Genomic DNA, 9818 nt, shown 5'->3' on the forward strand with positions numbered 1-9818 from the left:
AGTTGGAGATTGTTTCGTGCTGAATAAATCTGTAGCCAGAAAAAAAAAAAAAAATGGCTCTGGAAGCTGGCATTAAATGTAAAGAGAAAGGACTCTGCAGTCTCTGGGTTAGATTCAAATTCCAACTAGGTCATTTACTTGCTATGTGACTTCAGCCATGTGACTTAACCTTTCTGGGCTTTGGTTTCCTCATCTATTAAAAAATAAAAAACAACAACAACAACAAAAACCCTCTGTCTCAAGATGTCTGTCATCATTTAGAATCCTAAACTACCAAATCTTTGGGTGGAAAAGGAAAAGGGACAAGACCCAGCATTTGATGGAGCCCCAGTGGTATGCCAGGTGTGTGATTACACCTCCTCTAGGACTCCTTCAGCTAAGCTTTTCTCCATCCCAAGTCAAAGAGCCTATGATAATCTGTTTGGGCTTCTGAAACGTGCCTACAGGGTAGTGGTTTCTGACTCATATTCTGACACAAAATGTGCATGGTGGATTAATTTTGTTCAACACACCTTGGTGGTTTTGTAAAAGGAAAATCTGTGCAACTGAGTTCATTCATTCTACTGTGTTCCAGACACTGTGGGAGACGCTGGGGACCTCATGGTGGGCTGCCTTTGTGGAGGCTGGGCACACTGGCACCACGATGCCTGACCCTGTGAACCAATTCAAAAGCAGCGGGACTGTCCCATTCAGCCCAGGTTAGGTGAGGCTGAAGGGAAACCGTGAGAGACTGCTCTGGGAGCTGAGCCGAGCCGCATCCCAGCTTGGCTGCTCGAAAATGAAAGGCCAGCTGAATTCAAAACACCTGCCCACAATAAATAGCAAAATAATAATAATGTGGTATTTAAATGCTGGCATCCAGACTTCTTATCTGCTGTGCAGGCTTGTCGGGAGAAGGCTAAAACAATGGAGGGACCACAGGCACCCCCTTAAACAGAAATACTGAGATACAAGCAAGTAGGTTTTCTCAGATTGTGGTCCCTGGGCCACCGGCCACACAACCAGCTCAGGGAGCTTGTGTTGAATTCATAGTCCGGTCCCCTTTCCCAATGCACTGACTCAGAACTCCAAGAGGAAGGGCTTGTGAGCTGCATCCTTTACAAGACCTGTAAGCCTGCCCCCTCCTCCCACAGTGAGCCTACAGCCAATCTGAGAATCATTATGATCTTGTTGCATTTAATGTAAACAACTTTCATAGTAGACGTGTCTCTCTCCTTTCTGATCTTAATGATAATAAAACCAATAATTGGTAATGTGTACTGTGCACTCTCTATCTGCCAAGGAGTGGTATGGATCAGGCATTTTACATATGACCCATTTATATGCCCAAAAACTGTCTTGGTTCTATTGTCATCCCCATTTTACAGGTGGGGAGACTGAGGCATGCAGTTTGGTGACTTGCCCAAGGTCTTACTTATTAGGAATACAGCCAAGATTCAAACTCAGACCCACGGATCACGCAAGAAAGGATCTCACTTCTTGCAAACACAAAACAAAATAAAAGCAAGATGCTGAGGGCAGTGGTTTTTGGGTGATGAGAATACAGAGAGGACACTGCCCTTTGCCAGGGCAGGGCGGGCCAGTGTGTCGCAATTAGATATTTCAGTCCTCTGGAATCAAATCAGCTCGTCACTGGCATCATGTTCTCTCCAGCACACATAGCACCGCTGGCTCGCTTTCTCAGTGTTGAATCCAAACACCACAGTTTTAGAAACTGCCCTCTTTCCAAGCACCTTATTAATCCTCAAAACATTTGTGAGCTTCAAAAAATTATGCTAGCAGCATGTTACATGTGCGACAGGCCACGGCTTGCACTCCCCATTTTCCAGACCAGGAAAACTGGGCCGGCAAGCCAAGTTCCTGGGCCAGCAGCACAGTTGGAGGGTCTTATCCCCTCCCTAAAACCCACCACCTCTTTGGGACTGTGTTCTCACAAAAGGGAAACGAAAACATGGAAACTACAAAGACATCTCCCCTGTCCCCCTTCCGCATGAGTTTGAACGATGCAGTCTGGAAAGTGTCTACAAATATGACTTAGGTTCAAGGCCCAGAATCCTAGATGAGAGCTAGTGACACCAGGGACAGGTCAGTGTTTTTATCCAATGAGATCTTTGAAAATAACAAGAATGACTCCGATCTGGGCTGGTTGCAAAGGGTTTTTGGTGCTCTCAGGGGCTGTCAAATGCCAGGCAAGCCGGGTTTTGCAGAACAGGCTCCTAAGAAACAACCAGCCAATTAAAAATGCCTATTTCTAGGCCCTTAGCTAGACCTGGAGCATCAGAATTTCCCGAGTTGGATCAGGAAATCTTTATTTTTAACACACACCTCCACTGCTCCTGATGCCCGGGCAGGTTTAGAAGGCCTTGAGTCCTTGTCATTATGAATCTATTTATATCCTAAAATGGCAAAGCTGGCAGGGACTTGAGATGCTGTAGTCCAACCCCTCATTTTACAGATAAGGGAACGAAGTCTGGGAGGGAAGTGGCCCGTCCAAGTTCCAAGACCCAGGCTGAGTTAACTGCGGCCCATTTAACTTTGAGTTCTGGAAGCAGATCTAATTTCAGGATCAAATTGGCACCACAAAAATACACTTGAATATTAACTTTTTTTAATGGCTAAAAACCTGAGCCAGGTTTCTCATTTAGATTCTTCTATCCAGTAAAGTAGGTAATTTAAGTCATAAGAATAGGTATCCTCACGCCCCATAAAACTCAATAAAGTGATTTCCATCTTAAATGGGGCGGGAGGAGGGGGCCCGTGGAGGATATATCCTGTGAACCTTTCTATTTTTTGCATTGGTCTTCAAGTCCTGAGCAGTATTCACCCAGAAATCAGATCTCTAGCTCCTTACGCAGCTTCCAGGAACTAGCGCTGGCCGTCCTCTGCTGGCCCACTCAATGGGATGGACACCTGTGGCTGGTGTGAGGCTTCAAACACTGAGTGATCAGATGACCTCCTGAGCCAGGCCTGGAAAGCCACTCACCTGCAACAAACAAAATGCAAATACATTGTGTTTGCTTTCTTCCTGTGGCAGGTTTGCAAACAGAGGTTGTACATCTGGTGTGGGGCCTGGGGGAAACACCTGCCCCTAGCCCAGGGAACAGAGTGACTGACAGGAGAGTCAACATGCCATCCTAGGTAGCGTAAGAGCCAACCAGGAGGGCAGCTGCTGCTGTTACTGCCTCAAGTCCCTACCAAGTCCCCTCTCAGATTTCTCCCAACTGTCTTTGCTGGAGCTGTGCAGTCCAGGCCTTATGTACCTTGCTACTGGCGAGCTGGGTTCTTTCCTGGACACCTGCCTCCTTAAGCCCACCTGAGCCTGCTGGGAGCCTTGAGCCCAGCACGGTGCCTGCAACCTGGTGAACACTCACAAAAATCTTTGCAGGACTTTTGAACTAGACCTACCCTGTCTCATATCTACATGCTTCTTGGGCTGCTTCCAACTGAATAGCTGATGCCAAAGTGAATTCAATTGGATTTTTATCCGACAAGCTTTGAGTACCTGTTGTTTGCCGAAGTGGTATTAAGATCAGTGAAATGGAGGCCCTCCGCGCCAAGAGGGTGTAACTGAGAAGAAAATGCGCACATGCGTTCACATCCTCCTTGCACAAGGCAGCCTATGATGAATGCAACTCAGAGAAGTGCAAAGAGGCAGACAGCACAGTGGGAAGACTCCTGCTTGACTTTCTCCTCTTTATAAGTATTTTTTAACAGCTTTATTGAGATATCACTGACATGAAAACTTGTATATATTTAAGATGTGCAACCTGATGTTTTCATATTCATATACATTGCAAAATGATCACCACCATCCAGCTAACTCACAGATTTATCACCATCACGCAGTCACCCTTTGTGTCTGTTGAGATTTAAGATCTATCCTTGGCAAACTATACATTAGATCTCCAGACCTCCTTTATCTTGCACAACTGAAGTTTTGTGCCTTTTGACCAATATTGTTCCACTTCCCCTCCACCCAGACCACCTCTCTCCTCCCAGTCGGCAACCCCCATCCTACTCTCTGTTTCTGGAGTTTGACTATTTTGGATTGCACACGTAAGTGAGATCATGCAGTACTTCTCTTGCTGTGTTTTCCTTGGTTTCCTTTGCAGAATGCCTTTGAGGTCCAAACATGTTGCAAGGGGCAGGATTTCTCTCTTCATTTGTGCTAAGTGATATTTCATATATATATATATATATATATATATAATAACTTCTAAATCAAAGGCTCATAGGGGGCATCTAATTGAGGGAGACTGAGGCCTACGTCTGAGTCCTGGCTGCAAAGGAGACTGAAATTGGGGGTCTAAACTCTTCCTTAGAAAGGCAGGACCTAAAATAATTGGAATTTCCTCAATGCAGAAAGGCCATTCAAAAGACGGTAGGAAGCCATGAGTCTGACAGATATACACCACAAGGGGCATAGCTGAGATCTGAAATGTGAACCTATCACCTATTGAGTGTAGGGGATATATTAGATCAGGGTTCCTCAACCTTGGCACTGTTGACATTTCGGGCTTCCTGAGTCTTAGTTGTGGAGGACTCATGTATGCCTTGTAGGATGTTTAGCAGCATCCCTGATGTACCCACAAAATGCTACTAGAAACCTCTCCCCCAATTGTAAAAACCAGAGCTGTCCTCAAACTCTGCCACATACTCCCTATAGGGCGAAGTTGCCCTGAAAACCACTGGATTGGAGACCAGCTGAGTTTGAAGGCTCTTTTGGTAACTGAGAGAGAAAAAAAAGGAGATATATATATATATATATATATATATATATATATATATATATATCCCATCTTCTCTATCCGTTCATCTGCTCGAGGACACTTCAGTTGTTTGCACATCTCGGTAATTGTGAATAATGAGGCAACAAACTTGGGGTGCAAACAACCTCCTAACCCACTGCAGGCTGTTTATTGCCTTTTGCTAGCTCTCCAGATAGTAAACTCAGCAAGGGTAGGGATCTTGGTTTCTGCTCACGGATCTTGCCAAGTGCCTAAAACGGTAGCCAGCATGTAGTAGATGATTTACAAATATTTCTGAATGATTTTGATTCAGATGGGGTCTGGATTCCAATCCTTTTTCTGCCAAGTATCAGCCACATGACCTAAGACAATGCTTTTTTTTTTTTAACTTTAGCTTCCTTATCAATGAATCTGGAATAATGGCAGTTGTGAGGATCAGAGTTTATAAAGCAAGTGGTTTTCAACCAATGGCATTAATGTTACTGTGATTATCATATTATCTTAGTGATAAATTTTTGAAAGGCACGGTATCTTGGAAGAGAAGATTTATTATAACTGGCACACTAATTCTACCTTTTAACTATCTATTAGGTGACTATCAGCCAGAAGTCACAGAAAACCAACTCATACTGGCTGAATTTATTTTTTTCCTCATGTAACAAGAAGTCTGGAAGTGGATTCATATCAGGGCTGGCGTCTCTATAGTTCTCATGATGGGGACAAAGGATAGCCCATAGGAGAAATCAGCCTTGCCCACTGTTTCTTCAAATAAATTTTTATTGAAATATAATTACATTCACTTGTTTATATATTACCTGTGGCTGTTTCTGCACCACAAGGGCAGAGTTGAGCAGTTGTAACAGAGACAATACGGCCTGAAAAACCTAAAATATTTGCTATTTGGCCTTTATAGAAAAAGTTTTCTGAAGCCTGCTCTTGACCATTTTTTAATGTGTTCCAGGTAGCATATTTGCTTTCAAGACAAGGGAGGGAAAGGTGGCATAAGCCAAGCTTGTCCCTTTAGAGAAGAGCAACAGTTTTCCCAGATGGCCCTGTCTAACTTCCTTTTTCACTTCGTTGGTCAGAACGGGGTCACATGATCATCTTTGGCCAAACAGGAACCTGGGAAAGTAGGAGATGGCTGGTTACAACTGCCTAGACCTGAGCTGTCCAATAATGGAGCCACTTGCTGTGCGTGTAGCTGTTGAGATCTTGAAATGTGACTGGACCCAATAGAGATGTGCTGTAAGTGTAAAACATGCATCAGATTTCAAAGACTTGATGCAAAAAATAAACTAGCTCATTAATAATTTTTTATTGATTACATGCTAAAATGCTAATATTTTGGACATGTCAAGTTAAAATATACATCAAAATAAGTTCTACAAAAATTGAAATATGCTAAAAAATATACTATCAAAATAAATTTTACAAAAGTTACAATATACTACGAAAATGAATTTCTTTCTGCTTTTTAAAATGTGGTTACTAGAAGAATCTTAAATTATATAAGTGCCCTCACAGTTGTGGCCCTCATTCTGTTTCCCTTGGATGGCGCTGTGCTAGGCTAATTGTGATTCATTGCCTGAGACTGGGAAAATTGCTACCTTAACTACAGGGGCACTCTGTCAGCAAGCAGAAAGGGGGAGGAGTGGGGAGGCAGACATTGTTACTAACAGGGTTTGCCATATTTATTTATTGAACAAAAAAAGAAAAGAAATGAGTACCCAAACCATGCCAAGCACTATGAGAGATGATTGGAATAGGACAGAGCAACACAGACATGATCCTGCCATCGTGGAACTTAAAAATCTTCCCGGAAAAGGTAATACTAGACCTCGGTCGCAGAATGGATTGGACTTGGGTAGACAGTGGCAGGCAGTGTTGGCTGGGATGAGTGGGAGGGCATTCCAGAGTGAGTAAAGATGATTGAGGAGGGTGGGGATAGGGATCTGGATGAGGAGGAAGGTTTTTACCCCAACCTATTGCCTTCCTCTTCCTGCTGCACCCTAATCCAGGCAAAATCACCTTGTTTTCATTTCCCAGACATAGCATGCACATTCCCACCCCTGAAACTGAGATGTCCTTCCTCATTTTCCTCTCCTCTGTGTTGGCTCAGTGAAATACCTTATTCTTTGAGGTTCAACATGTGCATTCCCCCTCTACGAAAACTTCCTTGATCCCCAGTCCCAGAAATTAAGCTCTACTTTCTTTGTGCTCTAATAAAAATAATAGACTTAGAGTAACAGTCATAAATATCTGTTGAACACTTACTATGTATCTGGCATCATGGTTTTAATTAGATTATTTGAGTGTCATGACCACCTTATTAGGTAAAAATATTATCCCATTTTACAGATGGGACCACACAGATCAAACCCATGTTGTTCAAGGATCAAATTTGTAGAGGAAGTAATAATAAAATGAATGAGAAGACATTTCCCAGAGTTAAAGAAAGCAAGACTTCAGACTCAAGGGGCAGAAGAACACTGAGCAATTTGAAGGAAAAGACAGTCTGCTGATGTTACGAATTTGGGTACCTAGCGCACGAGGTGCTCAGAGGTAACTAGGTCCCCCACTCTTTTCCCATTGTACTACGTGTATCACTATATGAAGGCTGTCTCCTTGCTCTCTTGCCTTCAATGGAACTTCTCCACTATCTGAAATGCAATAAAAGCATCAGTTCAGAATTCATCCTTGATTCTGGGCCAATATTTGTGGTGTATGGAATTGGATGTGCCCATTTCAGAAGATGCCTATGGTATAATTAGAGTTTATTAGCCTCCGTAGTGTGTGTTCATCAGAAGTTCATCCCATTTGACACAGTTTGGGCCTGTGACAGGCAGCAGCTTTTTAATCCCTGCCAAATTGGAGGAGGAATCAAAATAAGAATCTATCTCGGAGATCCGTTATTGCATATAAAATGGGCAAAATGCTAAAAAAAATGTCATGTAACAATCTGTTTGGGTAATATTTGAATGTATTTATTGAAGATGTTGACATTTAAGCAAGAAAATTAGTGTTCATAAAGTAGAGTGGACTGGGGATTATAAGAATCTCTGACCAAATAACAAAAATAAAGGACTACATAAACCAATCAATTTAAAATTTTAAATTAAAACAGCATTAATCTGAGATGTGAGATATCAATTTTGTAAGCATGGTTCAGGGCTGGCACTTGGTAAAGTCCAATGCCTCTTAAAGAGTGAACAGTTCACAGGATCATTTGGTTAATCAACTCTTGGGAGATGAAACTGAACAAAACCATTTTACTAGTAAATGAAACATATTTAATTTGGTGTCTCATTCTATGCCAGTCTGTCATTAGAGGGACCTACATCAAAACTTATAACAACAGCTTTCCATCAATAAATGTTTGACAGTTACAATGCTATTGGGTCCACCTTTCAAATTTATAATTAGGAAGACTTAAAAAAAAAAAAAAGGAAGACTTGGCAGATGGGACATATTGATCAATAACATAGTCAATTTTCTATTATGGAAATAAATTGATATTTCCACTGTAAAAAAAAATTTCTTTCAGTACCTCAGAATAACACAATTTATTTCCAGCAAGGTAACGAGAGGAAGCATAAATGTTAAGACAAATAATAGTAGGCACTTACCAGTCCTTTGAACTATACTCCATTTTCAACATCCCTATGAGACATCAGATTTGCTTAGCAACTTCCTTGCAAGAAATTTGTTCTCAGATTTCTGCCTTATGACAGGAGAACTGGATCCAAGACTGATCATACTGTTCATCCAACCAGGACCACTGTTGTTGGAGATGGAGTTGGCGTTGGTGGGAGATGTGATACAGAGGAATACAGACACAGAGCACAAATCAGATCCAGAATCAGATCCGGGTATAAATTTTAGCCTTGAACTTGAACACATTGCTAGCTCTCGCTGAAACATATATTCTTCACCTATAAAAGTTGGAATCAACTAGATCTAAATTCAAATCATTTCCCTCCTGCTTACTAACTAGCTAAGAAGCCTTTTTATTGGGGGATCCCTGGGTGGTGCAGCGGTTTGGCGCCTGCCTTTGGCCCAGAGCACGATCATGGAGACCCGGGATCAAATCCCACGTCGGGATCCCGGTGCATGGGGCCTGCTTCTCCCTCTGCCTATGTCTCTGCCTCTCTCTCTCTCAACCTCTCTCTCTCTCTCTGACTATCATAAAAAAATAAAAAATAGGGGATCCCTGGGTGGCGCAGCGGTTTAGCGCCTGCCTTTGGCCCAGGGCGCGATCCTGGAGACCCCGGATCGAATCCCATGTCGGGCTCCCGGTGCATGGAGCGTGCTTCTCCCTCTGCCTATGTCTCTGCCTCTCTCTCTCTCTCTCTGTGACTATCATAAATAAATAAATAAAAATAAATAAATAAATAAATAAAAATTAAAAAGAAGAAGACTTTTTATTGGACCTCTCTCACCTGCTTTCTTCAGTGGACTGCATGGGAGTGAAATGACATGATGTATCTAGGTATCACAGCACCAAGGGCATGCCCTCACTGATTTTAGTTCCTTTCCTCTTCCCTGTGATACGACCAATGGACAAACAATGCACCAAGTTATAGAAATTTGAGATCTGGATGTGCAAATTGCTCAGTCCTCTTTTTTTTTTTTAAATGTAGCACCTCATCTGGATGGGTCTGGAGTCTTGGAAACCTGACTACCCTACATTCTTCTACAAATGGACCTCAAGAGCTTATTTGTAGGTTCTAGCAGGGGAGCACAGCTACCCATATACCCTTGACCAAAGAACAATCCTCCAATATCAGGGAAGGCCATCCTCTTCGACTGAGTGCAGGCTTGGGAAGGACACATAAGGAGCAGAGAGGGAGGAAGGGGACATGACCTAGCCAGCCAGATTAACAGAATCAATTCTGTCAACTAATGGGGTGATGGGTGTTGCAGCCAAATCACCCTCACATCCTTCTCAGTCCTTTTAGATGTAGTTTCTTCTAAGAATCTCAGTGTAGACTCAGATATGGAACCGTATTAATGTACCAGCTTGCTTCATCAATTGTTCATGGCATCTACTTGGTCATTTCAATCTCAGAT

General features: G+C 42.6%; 1 long non-coding RNA gene across 1 annotated transcript; it reads left to right on the forward strand.

The window, feature by feature from the left end:
• The first annotated feature begins 5851 nt into the window (after positions 1-5851).
• Positions 5852-7371, forward strand: LOC140642938 (uncharacterized). Its single transcript, XR_012039304.1, has 3 exons — positions 5852-5993; positions 6461-6573; positions 7107-7371. It is a non-coding gene; the product is annotated as an uncharacterized lncRNA (long non-coding RNA).
• Positions 7372-9818: the final 2447 nt, after the last annotated feature.

This window comes from Canis lupus, chromosome 11 (genome assembly GCF_048164855.1).
Source record: "Canis lupus baileyi chromosome 11, mCanLup2.hap1, whole genome shotgun sequence".
Classification (NCBI taxonomy): domain Eukaryota; kingdom Metazoa; phylum Chordata; class Mammalia; order Carnivora; family Canidae; genus Canis; species Canis lupus.